The sequence below is a fragment of the Prinia subflava genome, chromosome 2 (assembly GCF_021018805.1).
Source record: "Prinia subflava isolate CZ2003 ecotype Zambia chromosome 2, Cam_Psub_1.2, whole genome shotgun sequence".
NCBI classification, from domain to species: domain Eukaryota; kingdom Metazoa; phylum Chordata; class Aves; order Passeriformes; family Cisticolidae; genus Prinia; species Prinia subflava.
Genome location: NC_086248.1, coordinates 81,523,285 through 81,542,026, shown reverse-complemented (window position 1 = coordinate 81,542,026; position 18,742 = coordinate 81,523,285). Strand labels below are relative to the sequence as shown.

At 39.4% G+C, this 18,742-nt stretch overlaps 1 long non-coding RNA gene across 4 annotated transcripts in view; it reads left to right on the top strand.

The window, feature by feature from the left end:
• LOC134547150 (uncharacterized) overlaps nt 1-18,742 on the top strand; it is a 281,043-nt gene that overhangs the window by 240,565 nt on the left and 21,736 nt on the right. For all 4 annotated transcript variants that reach the window (XR_010079395.1, XR_010079394.1, XR_010079397.1 and 1 more), the window contains 4 exons: nt 8,195-8,248; nt 10,992-11,104; nt 14,177-14,273; nt 18,448-18,707. This is a non-coding gene — a long non-coding RNA (uncharacterized LOC134547150). The remainder of the gene's footprint in view (nt 1-8,194; nt 8,249-10,991; nt 11,105-14,176; nt 14,274-18,447; nt 18,708-18,742) is intronic.

Genomic DNA, 18,742 nt, shown 5'->3' with positions numbered 1-18,742 from the left:
AATGAAGTGTGAGCAAAGAGAGCATGTTGGCATGGCAACAGCAAGTAAAATTTAATGCAACAGGTTTTGATTCTGACCTGCAAAAGGAACTGTTTGTCCTGAGAGACAGATTGTAGCCCATAAAAATTTTAGAAGATAGTAACTTGTCTTCACTAAAGGCCAGCAACTGGAGAGCTGAATACCTCAGAGTTTTTTAGCAACAAAAGAATCTAAATATTATAATGGTTCTTTTTTGCACATAGATGTGCAAAAAGGAATTGCTTCAATAATGTGTCTATTGCTCACATGATAGCCACCAGCAGGCAACCTCTTAAGCAACCTCTCTGTTAATTTTAATAATGTATGTGGTGTTTGTGAAACTAAAACATAATGAGAGTAAATACTTCATAGGAAAATACATGAAGTGTTAATTACCATGATTAAAATTTTGGTTTTAGGAATTCAAATCTCCTAAATCTATGATGGATCCACAATTATGTCCCCACTACGTGTTACAGCTATTTAACAAAAAAGACTGAGAGAAGCAGCAAGTTTGGAAAAGCAAGCTGTTTTCTAGATTAGTTTATTAAGGCTGGAATTAATGGCAGATAGCTTAAACTGCACAACTCATGCCAGGTATTTGATTCTGAAGGATGTACTCATTTTCCTTTCAAGATTAGCTGCCCTGGATTCCTGAGAGCAGAGCTGGCTGCACAAATCACATTCAAAACATTTGACTGTCTAATTCCATCTGCAGCCACCTCATCTGTCTCCATGGGAAGAAGCAAATTCACAGGAGCAAAAAGAGGAATGAACTACTTTCCAGAGTTTTGATTCACAGGAAGAAACAAGCTACTCAAATCAAGAGTAACTGATCTTCCAGGATTTGCAGTTCACCTTCTGGATCAAAGATGCTTGTAGAAATTTGGCTAAGGGTAAGGGATAATCTTCCAAAATGAAAAAAAATATTCTAGACATGACTCAAGACTCACCTTGGAGATGATTTGGGTCACCCTACTGGAAAGCAGACGAGTGGAGAGTAGGCATCTGTATGCCCTTTGTGACCTGAGGATCCTTGTACTGTTTTCACCTCCCTGTTTGCAGGTGTCTTCAATGAAAAGTGGGCAAAGGCATTTGTGCTTATAAACCACACGTGCACTGCAGGCAATAAAATCTTCCATTGCCCCTGTGAAGTAAAGCTTCTCCAGTGTTCTGACACACCCTGCCACGCTCTCACTACAGACAGATTTGAACAGCTCAAGCAGAACCAAAGCATAGCAGCCTCCTTATTGCACTGTGACTTGCTGTTGGTCAAGACTTGTATGACCTTCTCACAGCAGGATTGCTTTCTACAGTGGAAAAACATAATTATAAACCACGCAAGGTTTGAGTTTAGTGCATTTCTGACACTGTGATTGCTGGTTGTATTTGGAATCTGTATCCTAGTTACTATAGGCCTATCCTGACCTACATTAACAGTCCCTTTGTTTATATATTTAATACTTTACTTCATTTTAAAGGAAAGATGCTTAGAATGCTGTTTGACTGGAAGCTTTCAGTAGAAGTACGCTAAAAATACATTTAATTTTTTTTCAAATGCTATTGAGAGAAGAAACAACGTGAGGAGGGAGGGGCACAAGCAGTGAGTTTCAACGTCTTTTCATGCAGCATGGGTCATGACCTGAAGTCTTCTCTAACCCCATTTTATGTGAGTCTTCCTTTTCTGATCTTGGTGAAACTCTGGGATTTTCAGCTGTTGATGAGGGTTTTTTTCCCAGAAGCGCGCATAAGTGAAATTTTGCTTTTAATAACATAACCTAGATCTTTTTCCATTGCCTGCTGAAATTAGTGAAAAGCCACTTTCTTGGAAGATTTTTTACAGTTCTGATATTTTTCTGAGAAGTATGTTTTTTCTTGTTGCAACTATTTGGAATACAGCAGAAACCAGTGGTACCTACACCAGAATAAATTTTATCAGTCCCATGTACTGTAAATTGCTGCCAACTCAAGATTCACCAGGTAGACAGTGCCCTTGGCTTCATCACAGTGGGATGCACCCCAGGAATGCAGTGGCTTAACAATGCATGATAAAAATACTAAAAAGACAATATTCTTTCCTTCTATTTAAAGTGTACCATGCAGCACTTCCTTTGGAGGAACAGAGAGGTAATTATCATCATACCACCATTTCCTCAGTGTCTAGATTAACAACAGGTTATGGGGGTCCAGAGCTGAGGAATGTAGCCTTGTTACCATTTATAGGTTCTCTCTGCATCCTATAATATGCTTTCCCATTAGCTAAAAGTGCCATTTCAGGAAATTGCCTCAAGACTTGGTTTTATTTTGGGGGAGTGAGAGAAAAATGCTGTTGCCCTGCTCCACTATAGCTCTAGACAGTTACTAAGAAGCAGGTATGCAATTTTTTTATCTGTCAATTCTTTTCCATTTATTGTTCAGTAGGATGTCATCAAGAAGTTCACACAGACCACTGCATCATAACCTTTTACAGGTAGACAGTAATAGGGCAAAAAGAGGGAAGTAATAGTAATAAATGATCTTGTTACAATTCTCTAGTTTTACTAATTGCTGATTTATTTTAGACAAAGATCAGAATGTTAGCTGAATTAATATTGATTAATCCTAGCTGCATGGAAATATATTTGTCTTTAATCCCCCAGGACTAGTAATTGTACTGAAATTATTTTCCTTTTGTGCTGTCACTTGTTCTGACAGGACAAGTCCTCCTGTTGTTCATTCAACTCAAATGAAGCAACTGATGGTCCTGTAGGCCATGTATAACAGGAACATTTCTTAAAGACCTCAGTAGTTTTGATTTGTGGTTTGAGATGTTTCTGTCTCCAGGTCCATGTGTATTGAATTTTGAAATTCATACATGTTCAACAAAACAGTCCTGCAGATGAATGTGTTTGGGCTCAATTCCAGTCTCAGGTACAATTACCCTTTTTATTTTGTTTTTTAACTTTTTTTCCCCTGTTACTGCAAATTCATTAAGAATATGTTATACCTTTAAAGGAAGTATTTTTAATCCTGAATGAATGAGATTATTGGATGATAGAAATGTAACATTTGAAAGTCTGGATAAAATTTTAAGCAGAGAACCCCATAAATATCTAATTCTTTGCACAGACATAATAAATGACACCAGAAGTGAATGGCCAGCAAGGGCCTCACGTGCTATGTATGAAACCCAATTTTTTTTTCATGTGAGCTACTTAATATAAATCTGTAATAACCCAATTTTAAAGTAGATAACTCAAAAGAAAATCTTTCTCTAAACAACTTGTGAAATTCTATTTTCCAACTGTTTTTTAAGCATCATTTCAAAAGTGAAGATGCTCTTCCAGCAACATATTTTGCACAAATTCATCTGCCAACAGAAAACTTCAGTAATGTTCTTGACCAAATACAATAGATCCTGTAAATACTGATCTACAATTTGATTTATATTCTCATGTGGCTCATTAAAACAAATAAATTTTATGGAGGTTTTTTTCCCTCCTATTTACACAGAACTACTCTCCCACCCCCACCTAGACACAGAATGACTATAGTAATCATTGTTAGGATTAGTGCAGATTTTATTTTAATTGTTTTGTGTGGAGTTGAAGCAGGAGTTATGTATAGTGTGCATTTGTATTTTATTTTGCATAAAGTTTAATAATTCAGCATCTTTATTTTCAAGGGTAATTCTATCAGATTCTTACATCTGAATGCCTCTTGGTCTTCCACATGACTTGTCATTGGATAAAAAGTACATCATCTATTTTAGTAGTAAATCTGGTCTGGGATGTTGTGCCACTTCATTTTTAACTCAATTTTCATTTGACAGATGTGTATTTAGATAGCCTATACCATCTGACTGATGCACAAAACTTATTCCTCCAAAGAAGCCATGTGTCTTCTGCACCTTTTCCATCTCATTTATGCATATGTACAGATAGGGCTGGCTATTCAAAAGATATTAATATGAAAATGATGACAATTTATTTTATAGTCAGAACAGGGCATGACTGGAGCAAATCAAGTATGCTCCAAGGACTGTGTGCCAGACCTCCTTGTCAAGAGCAGGTGGCTGAAGAGTCAACAATATGACATAAGTGCTTTGAGTGTGCTCCGAATGAGCATAACTGATTCACTAGCACATGGTATCCAGATACTTTGTGGGGGCTTTTATCCCACATTGAGGCATTGAGACATAAATCAGCACACGGGGATGTTTCTGCTATGCTGATCAATGAGATACATCATTCATATGAGATGCATGGGTCTATGTCTGCTCAAGACCTCTTATGCTGCCCCAATAATAGTTAATGTTTGAAGAATGTGTTTTGCTGACAAGGAATTCAAAAGTGCTTTTGGTTTTTGCATGAAATTATTTTGCATGATATTCCATGCCAATATTTGATTGTCAGTTCATACTGAGAAAATCACCAAAATCCCTCTGAAAATATACAAAATGTTCTAAACATTCCTAAGAAAATACAACACAGCATGGACGGGGAATATCTAATAACTTGTTAAATTATGACAAAGTAAACTAGCTTCCTGCTCTGATGAGGTAACAGGTCCACAGGAAAGACTAAGACTCCAGCTCCTATGTTACTTAAATTTCGAGACTCTTTAAATGATTCTCTCACCGAAAAGCTAAGGAAATTAAGTCTTGTGAGTAAATGGAAAGCTAGATTAAAAGAGAAACTAGATAATAGTGACCTGATTATATTGCTTAATTGAAATAACTGAGGAGTTTCTACAGGGGATTGTTCTCAATTAAATATTGTTAAATATTCTCATGAATTATCTGAATAAAGGAATAATATTCTATGCAGTTTATCTGAATAAAGGAATAATATTCTATGCAGTAAATTTGCATATCACAGGAGATGGGGGTGGTTCTGAACATGTGGAAAGCAGAATTAGAATCCCAAATGATTTTGACAAATTGGAGACATCATCTGAAAAAAATAGGATTAAGTTCAATAGGGACAAATGCAACGTGTTAGGCAGAAATAATCTGCACAGATACGGGATGGGGTAATACAATAGACAGCAGTTCTCTGGAAAAGATCTGGGAATGTGAATCAAATTAAACATGAGTTGATGAATTATTAAAAAGCTAAGTGACCAGCTAGTATGTATATGAAAACCAGAATGCAGCCTGCAGAACTAATCTTCTAGGAATTTATACTGGTAAGGACTATGGAGCACTGTAGCCAAGGAGAACTTGAAAAATTGTAGTTATGAAGCACTCAAAAAAGAAGATGGAAGGGTCAGGGCAATAATTAAGATGTAAAAGGACCACACTGTTTTAAAGAGGAAAGGGGTAATATGTTCTTTTTGTTCATGGCAGACATAATAAGAAAGAACAAGCTAAATTACACCAGGGAGAGTCAGAATAGTTATTAGGAAAACCTTCGTAAACATGCACATAGCCAAGCCTGGAGAGGTGATGAAGTCACAATCGTTGAGAATGTACATTTGTAACAAGTGACACAAAGACTGATTCTGCCTTGAGGAAAAGCAAAATGACCTTTTAAAGTACTTCCCAGCTCAACTTCTGTAATTTTGTATCCAGACAGGAATAACTTTTGCACCTTTGCTTATGGCAAATTGCATGTAGTTCCTTGAAGAGATTTAGTGAATCACAGGAAAAATTCCCAGTCAATGAGAGCAGTACTTGTGTACAAACCCTCAATTTTGTGAAGTTATTGCTTAGTATTCATGCTGTGTGAATTTTGTTAACTTATATTGACTTATACCAGGAAGTATTTTAAGATCACTATTTGAAGTTAGTGTGAGTACAATAACATAAATTGTAGCTTCTGAAGTGATTTGACCTACTCAGGGAATAAGGGTGAGTATTCAGCAAAGTTAGTTCTTACTCAACTGCCCATGGAAAGTTTTTGGAAAAGAGAGGTGGCTGAATCACGCCACCTTTATATGTACTCCTGCTGTTTGGACTGCAGCCCTCTAGCTCGTGGCTGGAGGAGACCCACAGAGAGCACTGTGTTCTGGGCACTGCTGTGTCCATGACCTGAACTCCAACACTGCTCCCTGCAGAATGGGAGACGTGAGTTGTGTTAAGCCAGCACGCTGACTTTCCATCACCTGGCCTTTCTCCCTGGTAATTCCTGCTGTGCAATGCAGATGGGGTGATCAAGAAAGGAACTCTATCAATTTCATTCCTGTGTCTATCCAGAGTTTTCTCTCTTGATAGGGACTTGATGTTCTGAGGAGTTGCTTGAACACTTCTCAGTCTATTTGTTTAGACTGGTGTTTAAATGCTTACAGGGTGTAGTGGTGGAGAAATGTTTGCACTGTCCAAAAAAAATACTGGTTTCTGAATATTTAAGGAAGTTTTTGAAATTCTTCATACCTTTTTGCTCCTTGAAGTCTGTGGTAACTCTTTTGTTATTTATGCTACTTAATTCCAGCTTTATGTACCACACGTTTCTAAATATCTGTAGCAGAGATTGGGAAACCTCTGTTTAGCAGGTCTGGTTTATGGTTATGCTATAAATAGAGGTGAAACATGTAACTCATTTCAAGAACATTTTCTTCACTGAGATCACAGGATCATTTAAAGCTGTCCAAACACTTAGCATGAGTGTCCAGGTAGTCTGGATTTTTTTTTTCAGGAAATTTGGAAGTGGGACAGCTTACTCACTGTAGATGATTCATATCTTACATCCTAGTTTGAAGTGGTTCACCACACCGTGGCCACAACTTCAAAAGTGTCAGATGATCATCAGACAACACTCCTGCCTGTAAGACTGATTGATTTTCCCAGCTTTCTAGAGTTTTCATAACTTACTAACCTCTGCCCCTAAACTCAAACAATTTAGGTTCAAGAACAAGCATTAGGAAACTGTTTATGAAATAGTGAATATACTAAATTCTCCAACGGAGAAAGCTCTTAAAACCAGAGCTCTGGGGACTCAAGTGCAGAGATACTGCCCTTCTCAGGGATTCTAAAAGCACTTTTCCATTCCTTTACAAAGGTTTTATCTTTTCCAGTTTTAAATCTTTTTTGTCTAGACAGCAGTAAGTAACTTGCATACCTCTCTGTCAAGAATGGTATGGTTAAGTCTTTCAGATAAATATAACTGGATATTTAAATACAAAAATAAATGTCTAAAGCTCTACTTATTAGTAGCATCTGTCTCACACTTGATGTGTACTTCTCAGAAATATTCTAATACCTACAGAGGCTATATTTAAGCAACCTTGCTACTGCTTTGGTGATCACATGTCATGTGCTGCCTATATTGTTGATTTCGTTGCTAAGACCCGCTGTGAGTTCTAGTTTCCAGTGTTTCAGGTTACATGTTTAAACCTGGCCTTCCAACTGTTTCACACCATCCTCTGTGCCCCCATCTACTAAAGCTGATACTCTGGAGGCCCTGTCTTTCCACACTGGTCCACATTGGCATGAAAAATTGAGTGGAAAGAGGAGTTAGGATTACAGATTTTTTTTGTTTATGGTAGTTGTTAATTTTCCATTTTGGAAATGTCACCAAGAGAAAGACTTAGGAAGCACATTTTGGGTGTATGTGGTCAGCAGATCGGCCTCTGTCACCTTCTCCCTTCCCAGAGCATTGCAGCCATTAGGGAAAAACCCAGAAACTCTGAAGGACTTGGCTGACATCAAAGCTGAGAAAGCAAAGAGGACTACAGAGAAAAATTTTTACTTTAAATCTCTTTTCCATAAGCCATTGATTCAACATCTTTCATTAGGATGGACGAGGGAAAAAGTGATCTTTATGGACACTTATTTGGAAGATTATATTTAGGCTCCCTTGTGCTACTGGAAGTGAGCTCCCTGTATGCCTGTGAGGTTTTAATAACCTACATTGTAAAGTGTCAGTGGGACTTGGGCTATCCCAGTTAAGTTCTGTCCATGATGACATATCTATCTGCCTGATAGGGCTTCACTTCTGCAAGTAGAAACCCATCATGCACTGTGTTGTGGAAATTATTATTCCGTGCCAAAAAACTGTATGTTACTCTATCAGGATCAAGTCCATTCCTCTGACTCAGTCCAAATATTTTTTGTACATGGATATGGTATTTGTGTTTCTTCAGTGAAATAACTCTAGGGTTTGTATAAATGTTTTAATGCATTGTAAATTTTCTTGGCAACATGTTAATACTCCTTTGATTAGAACAGCCACTGTTGTTTGTTTTTTATATTTAGAGCAAAGAAATGCAAACATCCTTACCATCAAGACTAGGTGGGGTAGCGCTGAAGGTAAGTTGTTTTGAATCTCTGTACTGCTTGTATTCTAAACTTGTGTGTGCCTGTTTTGTCCTCTGATCTAGCAGAAGCTGTGGTTTCAGGACGCAATAAAAACTGTTTTCTGAACAATTCTTTTGAGGGCATAAAGGGGCAGAGGAGAGAAAAAATCCGAGCTGAACAAATTCACACGCTGAGGCTGACTTTACCTTAGAAGAGTTTCTTGGATTTTTATACCCCCACATGGGTTCATTGATCTACATGTCAAAAGGAGCTGGTTGGTTTTGATTTACAGATTCTACATTGTTTAGGAGATTATAGTCTAATTCTCCTTCTCTGTGACTAGTCAGGGCATGAACTGCAGTCATAATGATAGGCACTCTGTTTCTGGATTTTAGCATGCCAGGCAAGGAAGTCACTTCAAAGTAAAGCTGAAACACGTGAAGAAGTTGTGGGGAGAGAGCACTAAGAGGAGGAAATTCAGTTGACCCTGGCTTATTAAAGCGTAGTGTGCACTGATGAACTGGGGAAATTAGGCACCGCTGCAATACTGGATGAAAATGAGGTCTGCCTTTATTAATAGAGTCAGTAAGAAATAGTAAATGTACAAAAACTGTGATTTGGAAAAGGGATCTGCTTTAATGGGAAAATACTTTGTTGTCAAAGGTTGTTGGTATTATTTACATTGGAATTGTGTTCAGGGTCTGCTTTGAGGTGAGAGCACAGGGAGGAGCCACGCTGCACTTCTTGCTCTGCGTGTGTCTAATAAGAGTCCTTGTCTTCAGTGGTTCACAGCTCCCACAGGGGTGGGATAAAGGGACTTCCTGCTTACAGAGAGCGTTGAGGGCAGGAGCTTTACTTCAGGACTTTGAAATATTCTTGAAATTGCTTGGTAAAATGTAGCTCATGGATGTGTAAAAATCTTCTAGGTATTTTGGGGCATTCTGGTTTAATTTACTTTTTTTTTTTTTTTAATTTATCTTATTCTGAAATCTGGCTTGAGATCTTAAAAGATGCTACAGTTTAGAACATTGAATTTTCACAACATTTGGCTCTTTGTAAGCTCTTATCTTAGCATATCTCAGTATGCTATTACAGCACAAATGGAGTACAAGAAACCCTTGACTGGAACTGGATATTTCTTAGTAATAGACAACTTATTTGATACATTTTGCCTCTTTGTAGGCAAACATGATTCTTTCCTTTGATATTTTAAATGATTTCCTTAATTATTTCTGGAACTAATATTTGGGTTGTTGCTTGTCCAAGAGTAGTCTATTGTGTTCTCTAATGACAATGAGCAGATTAGGCTTGCTTCTATCTCAAATAGATGAGTGTCATTGTGAGGGCTTAGTTTCTGACACAATATTTACAATTATAACCTCAAAAGTTGCTTTCTGTGCATTTGCTTGAATAGTCAATTAGGATTCTTTGTTCTGGTTTCAGTCAGTAAATTTGCTCATTAGAGCGTTTTTATGTAACCACTTTTTTGATCGAGACATCTGTGGAAAAGTGACAGGGAAAGGTTAACAAGTTAAACCCAACATTCAACTTTTACAAATTTCAATTTTTGAGGCATTAGAACTGTCCTTGGTGTAAAATATTTTAGGTCTTAATTTGCCAGTTCATCTTTATTCTGGAAACACTTTTCAGTTTGGAGACTGCAGAGAGATTTTAATTTAGGTGTGTTCCTCTGCCCTGCAGAATCAGCTCAGTGTTATATTGCTCACCTAGAGATCCGCTTCCTTTAATAGATGGAGGCCAAGTTTGTTTTAAAACTTGAATATTAATGTGTTACCAAATTTCTTAGAGGAAGTTTGATTTAATCTGAAAGCCTAAATGCTTCTAACTGGATATGCTGACGTCCCAGCTACACACACTCCTGGCAGCAAAGAGAACACAATGAAGCAAATATTTCTCAGATGTTGGCATTGTAGAGCCCCTTTCTTCTTCCTCTCCTCTCCCTGCCCTTTCTTTTAGGATTGAGGGTCAGAGAGGTTCAATTTGGGTATTGAATTACAATGCTGGCACTATTTTGGGAAAGAAAATATTGACTGAAAACCTGAATCTCTTTTCTTTCTCCTGTTTGGCACAGTGTGTATGCCCACAAGTAAAGGTATATGGATGAAATTACAGAGCCAAATTAAATGGTATCAAAAACATGGTAGCTTTAAAACCGTAGATCTATGTGGCAGACTGTTTAATCTTTCACCTGCTCTATGTGATATAATAACACTGATATATGTTTGAGCAGCCTTTTGGGATTTTATATATCAGAGAGACTGTGTATTTTGAAATTTAATCCTCATGAAATATTTGACATCCTGAATGGGATAATTGACACAGGGACACTAATTAGGGAGTTGTAATTCAGAAGGTTCTGATCATGTACTTTATACTGACATGTATATTGTCCCCCTGGTAACTGTGTTAATGGTGCTTAGACATGTGCATCAGGAAAAGAGTGTATACTCCTGGGAGCTCTGGAAATCAATCTCCTATGTAATGCCATTTTATAATGCTCTAGAAGGAGCAGATTTACACATTTTTCCATTTATTAAGCTGGTCATATATAAAATAGTCTGGCTTTGAAATAGCTTGACTCAGCTGGTGTTTTCATTCTTAAGAGTCTGCAGTGAGTATCTTCCTCTGAAACGGCGCTTGTTGCCTAAACTGCTTTGCATTTCTTCATATTCTCTTGAAGTCTTGGGTAAATCTGTTCTATTCAGCTGAACTGAGTCCTGTTTACCTTATGCAGGAATTATTTCATCAACTCCTGAAATGCAAAACCTACGGCAAAGAGAAAAGTCATTCTTGTGATTGCATGTCTGACCTAAAGGACAAGTTTTCTCCAAGTATGATTTCATTCAGGTGAGGGCAAGAGCTGGATTAAGAAACAAAAAGATCGTTCTTACGCAAGCAGGTGAGCTCAGTTTTTTCTGTTTTCCCCTGGCTTCATGATCATACTACACACATATTTAGACTGTCTACCTGCCCCAAACAGAGTATTTCTTTATGGGATTTTAACAAATCTAAAAGCTCTTGAACTCAGCAGACTTTTCAAACCTTCTGCATGATCATATAGCTTAAGTCAGGAAATGTTTTAAAGCATTCATTTACTCTATGGTAAGTGAATACAGAGACTTGTTAGTACTGTTTAGGGTGCGACGTTCTACCATTGTAGAAAACAGAAAAGCAAAGAACAGGCTAAAATCCAGTTAAAATTACTGGAGCCTGGCAAAATGTATTTACCAAATCTAAAACCACCTGGGGAATAATGATCTCACTCTTGAAAAATGTATAGAGGGATTTTTAACTTTTTCAAAATTAAGACTTTTTTAGGTCTCCTGGTGTGCAGCTTATACAGAAGCTGGCTCTTTCTGCAGTACAGCATGTCCTCTGATGCTCATGTTTGGACATTGCTTCAGCAATGAGTCAGAGTTCCAGCTATTGTTTCACTAACATCAGTTCCTGCTGTGCTGGGGGTTCCCCTCTCATCTTTTTCCCAAATTATCAGCCAGACCCAACCCTCTTCTGTTCATAAAATCTGATGGGAGGCCCCAGACTGGGCTAGGGTGGCTATAAGGTACTGTTCACGCATTTCTAGCATTGCATTTACCCTGCAGAAAAATGCTAGTGATTCTCTTTCATGCCTGCCCTGGGAGCCCGAGTGCTTTGAGGCAGCGGAGAGAGAACAGTCATTACGAGACCGTGCGCCCCGCAGCGCTTTGCCAGTGACGGCGCTGGGGTGGGAGGGCCTCCTGCACTCAGGGTCCTGCAGCTCCTTGTGGCTTCTCTGCAGAATAGTTGTGCTGTCATTTCAGGAGTTCACTCGGGGGAGAAAAAGTGGCAGATAGGCTTAAAAATGTTAAGAATTACCAATGTACAGAAATCCATGCAAAGCATGGGGAAAACCTTTTGCTATTTAAAAAAGTACAGATCGAAAGAGAATATGGTGTATCTCGGAAACAAGAAACCAACCAGACTGCTCTACTGCAGCTCTAAACTCAGACTGGATGGGACTGGAAGGAGCTGAGGGTATCAACCTCTTATGTCCTGTAGCACAAGGACATGGAGAATGGACAAATGAACATGCGATGTACAGACTAGGCCCATGTTGTAAATGTGTCTGAGTCACCACCGCCACCTAGGCTGGAACCTGTTGTCATTTGGTCTAATACTAAAGGTTCATAAAACAAGCCTTTCACAAAACTGAATTGTTTATGACAGATGTCGTCTGTGCAACACAAATGCCACTGAGAGGACTCGCTTTTGTGAACTTCTCTGGTGCACTTCATCTCATCAAGGCTAATGAGAATAGCCATTACGTATGTTCAGAAGGGTCCTTGACCTATAGCAATGCCCACATCTCATATGGTTTCAATCTTCCTTGCATGTGCATATTTCCAGAAGATTTTTGAAGTTATTTTTTAACTTTTCATTTATGTTTCTTGTGGAAATACAAAAGAAACTATGTGTATGGTCTTTTCTCTTAATACTACTTAAATCTTTTACATATATCCTTAACCTTGCACCTCAGCAGCAGACGAAACATTAACTCATTCACTATTTAATGATGTCCTCAGAGATAGGCTAGGAGGTAGCATAAGCAGATGTCCTAGTAAGACTAAAAAGTTGTTTGGTGTCTTGCTTCATTTGTGATGCTTCAGCATGAGACAGGAGGATTTCCATTTTAAGTGTCCTTGCAAACATTGTTGGTAAATTCTGACAGTTATATAATTATTCTTCTTGAGTCTTAAACTTTCCACAGGCTTTTTTGATTTTGTGCTGCTTACAGCCCTAGGACCCTCAATATAGGAGAGAACAATGCTTTATTAAAACAAGCTGCTATATAAAATGTGTGCTTACTCAGCTGGAAGCTACTTGGCCATTTCTACTGCTGCTCTCAAGTTCCAGAGCTGCAGATGGAATTGGGTTAATATAACATAACTTTCCCAAGAGCCTGCAATAGGACTTGATGTGTTTTCTGCTACATATCCTCATCTTCCAAATTAACCTGAAGACAAATGGGATCCATTTATTTGCTACTTCTCTGAGACAATATATTTGGCTGTCATAGTAGTGTCTGCTTTGTATTTTGAATAAAACTGACTCCCTAAGGGCCTGGCTAACTAAGGACAGAGAATACCCTATGTGCAAAAAAAATCGATTACACACTCAAGCATGCAGCTTGACAGGGAAAAAATCAGCAGAAAAAACCTGAAAAATCTTGTGAGAGATGGCTTGTGTGCCTGATCTTTGGTTCAATGTCTTCTCCCTGTTCTCTAGGCATGTGGCATTCAATTACAAGTACAGAATCAGAGAAAACCTGAAAAACAATAGCGGCAGTGTGGAAATCAACCCATGTACCCACACTCACTGAGCGATTCCAGAAGATGTGGCAAATTATACTGATGGAAAAGCTGATTCATACAATTCTCCCTAGCTCAAAAATTTGACAAACAAAACCACTCTAGGATATTTAGAATCTGTCCACTGACTATGCCAGGTGGTAGCAGACAATTCCATTGACCATATTTTTATCAGCAAAGCAAAATCAAATATTTGAGAACAAAGCTTCATGAAAAACAGCACTGTGAGGCAACAAAGAGATCAGGCTCTAACAGAGAGGACTGACAACTCCTATCCCTTCTCTTCATGACTTCGTGAAGACAGACAGGAACAGCAGCAGATGTGCAACTTATTGACCTGCTAGATCTGCTCTGTTATTTGCACTGTGATGCCAGCAGTGCCAGTTGCTACTGCCAGGCATCCACCTGGGGATGTGTGTGCACCATGCCTCTTGTGACCTGTAAAAGAAGGGAGAAAACTATAAAAATGAGATTGGGATGCAGCCCTCAGCACCAAAGTCAAAGCTCTTCTATGCTAAAAGTTGGATTCCTACTGTCTTCAATGGATTTTTTGTTTTGTTTTGCTATATAGGTGTCTGTATTTCTGATGACCCAGCTTTTTGGTAAGAGGGAAACTGCTTTCAGAGAGGAACACTGTGATTCAGAAAGCAATGAAGGGGCACAGGAAGGTAACTTATCTCAGTGATTCCAGCTTGTATGAAACAGAATACATTGGCATTATCACTTAGAACAAGCCAAAATCCCTGCAGAGCCATACAAAACTTACAGATGAAAATATACACCTACTGTAGACAGACCAGTTTGTTTTCGAGTCATTCAACATTTCAAACTAAGTTTTTTTATTACAGCTAAAACCACCAGTGAGTGAGTCCCCAGTTGCCCATGGCTGGCTGTGTGTGTCTGGGGGCAGCTGCTGCAGGACCAGTCAAGCAGAGAGTCCCCAGGGGGACACAGCCTCCTCCCACCTGCTGTTTACATCCCCACCCATTCAGCTCCGGGCCGAGGCAGGGGAAGGAAATGGTCTCACGCTGCGTGTGCCTACGTGACACAGTGCGGTGTGTCAGAAATAAATCAGCTGCTCTGCTGAGCACTGCAGTCACCCGGGGCCTGCGGTCCACGCCGACCAAAGCCACGCTGCGTCCTCAGCTGCAGGCTCTCCGTGGCTGAAGGCAGCGGGTGACAGGGCCACCTCACTGGAGCAGTCTCAGTACAAAATTGGGTTAAAGCAAATTATTTTGAGAGAAACAATTTAAAATTCAAAAATTCTAGGAAAACACTCCAGGTGGCGTTGTGTCCAGGAAATTTTTTGGGTACATTTGCTCTTCTGTGCATGAGTATTGATCAACAGGATGCTTTTTTCAGCCAGCAGTGGTGATGGAGATGACGTGATTGTCATTATATTTTGATTGCATTTCTTTAATGAGATAAGCTCTTAGACTATTAGAGGTGATGAAAGGTGTCAGTAACAGCAACATCAAGAGTGAAAGAAACCAGTACCATTGTAGGTTTTCTGGTAATGTGGAGAGCAGATATGACTTTCAACTTTTTAGAAAGAGTTTTAGAAGTCATACTAAGAACAATTAAAAAACCTCCCAAACATCCAAACCAGTGAAAACTTCAGTGTTCAAGGAGATAAAAATGTAGCTGTGGGTGACATGGTTTGGTCTGAATTACTGCAGGAAGCTGAAGAAGGCAGCTTTTCTTCCAGCATCTAATAGGCTGTGAAAGAACGAGATGTGAAAGATAAGTGCAAGCAACATGTGACAAATTCCTCTAAGACAGTTATTACTCCTCCTCTTTTCCATTTCATTTGGAATAAAAGAGAGTCAAGCAGCCTTTTCTGCTGTGTTCACATTTGCTAATTGTTTACACTTCCCTGTTAATTACCTTCTACAGATTAATGGAAAGAAAATCTCAAAGTCTTTGTTTGAAAAACTTACATTTGCTATACCAAAGAACTCATCAAGTTCATGATCATTTCTAGCTTCCAATCCAAAGTAGGATCTTTCAGAGGTTAAAAGAAAAAAACAGCAAACACCAAAATAGACTTTAAAGTGCTGCTCATGCTGATACAACATCAGATAGGAAATGAAAGTTTAACAGTTCAGCTAGGGAATATTTCTTCAGCTTCTAGGGCAAGACAGAGTTGCTCAGGAAGTGTGGCATTTTGCCAGAGCAGGGAGCCTCCAGGAACTGAAAGATAACAGTACTGGTGACCCTTTGCTGCCTTAGACCAGCTGGAGAGAAGGAGGCAGGCACTGGAGTGTGCACTGCTCTGTGAAAAAGGAACAAGAGCACATCAAAGTTGTCATAGCAGCATTAGGCTGTGAATGTGTGTCTTTACTGGTGGGAATGCAGTGTTTCCAGAGTTAATTTATTTTCCACAATGTTGTTTTATAGTCCATATGTGCAATGTGCATTATTTCTCCTCTAGAATTCTACCTACATTTGTTCATTTTCCTGTGTCATGTGACTGCAGAGAGTGAGTATTGCAGTTGATGGGATCTGTCCTATAAAATTCCTTGAGAAGTTTAAAGGTGTGCTCTGGAGAGTCGGTTTCTCCCTTTCCACTTCAACTAATGAAGACTATAGGCTAAGGAAGCATCACAAATGGGACTTGTAGCATTTTGGCAGCCCAGACAGGGTAACTTCTCATTCTTAACTGGATCTGCTCTGTAAAGAGATCTGACCTGAATGATAGGAACCAAGTGTGCAGTGACAGTGATTCCACTGGGTGATTGTTGGATACCTGCTTTCTGTACTGGCTGAGTCGAAGGGAAGGCACCAGGGCTGTCCCTGCCAGCACTACACAACGTCCATGGGCTGCATGAGGCCTGTAAAGGAATGTGATGGCTTGCTGGGAAGCCCAGAATCATCTTGGAACTTTTGCTGCTTTTCTCTAGTTTTAGTTTTGCCTCTGGATTTTTGGGCTAGCAGGGAAAAAAAAAAAAATCAGATGTGGCTAAGAATGGGAAGTTTAAGATATTCACATGTTGTTATTGCAGGTAGGATCACAGGGCATGTGAGGATGGGAATATTTCAGTTGGAATAAGAAAAGAAGAGCCAAATGTTCAGTGGGGAACACATGCTTGTTTAAATGGCACTGTGCTGACACACAGTGGAGGGCTCCACAGTACCCCTTCTAAAGTTCACTCCAGTCCTCAGTGAGAAAAGAAAGTACAGATTTTGAGTACAGAGGAGGCACTCAGCAACTCTAGAAGGAGCAGCAGCTGTTGAACCAGCTACAGAGACTGCTAACCAGAAAACACTGAATGCTGAGATCAAACAAATGAGAATGAATCAAAGAAACAGCAGGAGACAAACAAGAGGACGTAGCCCAATGCACTGCCTTGAACTCGGTTCTCTCTTAATCCATAGTGACCTGAGTTTTGTCCTAGAATGGGAAGTTTCCCCAAAATAGTGTTAGCCCTGAATGGGTATTTGATACCATTTTCTCAATTTTTACTGAGATATGTTCATTTGTATTACTGAGAGTACTTGTTTTCAACAAAAAATTATCTCTCAGAAGTTATAGCTATACATACTGCTACAAAATTTTATTTTTGTCAGGGAAAGGGCAAATCCACTACAAGTAATTGTTAAGCACTTCTTATCTGTATTTCCTGGATAAGAATTCCAGAGCATGGCCTCTTTTGAAACCCTTCTCACCTGCTTGGGCATGATGCTGCTAGCTTAAATGTATTTCCTTCTGTTTTGAAATAAGCCACGTGAGAGGATACTCCTAATGTTCTTGGCCAAATTGATAGTGCTGCGTCCTGCCCTGGGAGTCACGAGCATTTGCTGTGTTCTTCAGAGATATGTATTTGCAATTAGTCATCCATACAAGGGGACTGTTTAAGACAAGCCTTTCCCCCAAAGCAGTTAATTCTTCAAAATGAAAATAATCAGATAATGAGTTCATTTCCGATTTCACATTTAATGCCAAACATTTTTGGGTAAACAAGATATGCTGGCAGAGTTCTGCTCTCATTGTATGTTTTTTATTAACTGGGAAACAGTTGATTCTTATCCTCTCTATCAGCTCAAGTAAATTACACATATTTTAGAAGGAGAGACTTGTGCAAACTGGCTGGCTGGTTTCAATGTGGGAGCCCATCAGCCAGACTGTGTAAACTGCACCCAGGCCCTGCTAGCAAGAAATGAAAACCTATTAAGACCCAGCTTGTGAGTCTCCCACTCAGTGGAAGGCTTTACCACAGTAACTCATATTCCTGCACCATGACAATAAGTAAGGCAGCAGGGAGTCTATCTCTGGCAACTTTGCCAAATCAGACAGCCCCAGTGCTGGAGCTGCTGTCCTGTTCCTGCTGGCAGCCCCTTGGAAGTGCGAGGGAGCTGTGGAAGCACCTGCTGTTCACAGTGCTCGGGACAGCAGACACTGCCAGGAGTTCTGGGGCTGTGTTTTGAAGAGGTTGTGGGGAAAAGTGAGAATATAGCAAAGCGTGGGGCCAACAGAAGAGTTAAATGCTGTTCTCTCCTCCTGGGGCTCAGCTTTGGTCAGTGGACTTGCTGTGGGTTTACAAGACCTGCCAAGGAGAACAGAATCTGGCCCAGAGCCTGGGGCCCCTGAATCTTTCAAAACCAATACTTCTTTCCAGACAGGAGAGGCTAAAAAGAGAGAAACGGAAAAGATCTATTTGGAAGTGGTATTTATGAATTTTATGTCAAAAGCATTTTAAAAGATTGTTCTTAAGGTGTCCCAAATTTTAGCAAGAGGTCAAAGGATTAACAGTAATTTCTAATTTTGAACATTGGAGATTAAAATTCAGATTGATGTTTAATGCCTATTGTACAAATAATATTCTTCCTATCTGTGCACAGTGAACTTCAACATGTCATGAAGAGACCAGCCATTCATAAACAAAGGAAAACTGTCTTCCCTGTTGATCCCTTTCATCAGCTTAACACCTAGGCTGATGGTGCTAGTTCCTGTCCAAACTGAGAAAAAAGGTAAAAGCAGTGTCTGTGCTAAAGACCTCACAGTCTGAACATGCAAAAGGAGCCAGGAGATGAACACAGACAAGAGGCAGGACTATCAACAGAGCACTATGGATCAGCACAGCCAGCAGTTAAGATTTCAGGTGGGTGTTGCAGAAAAGGAGTATTTCAAGGTAAG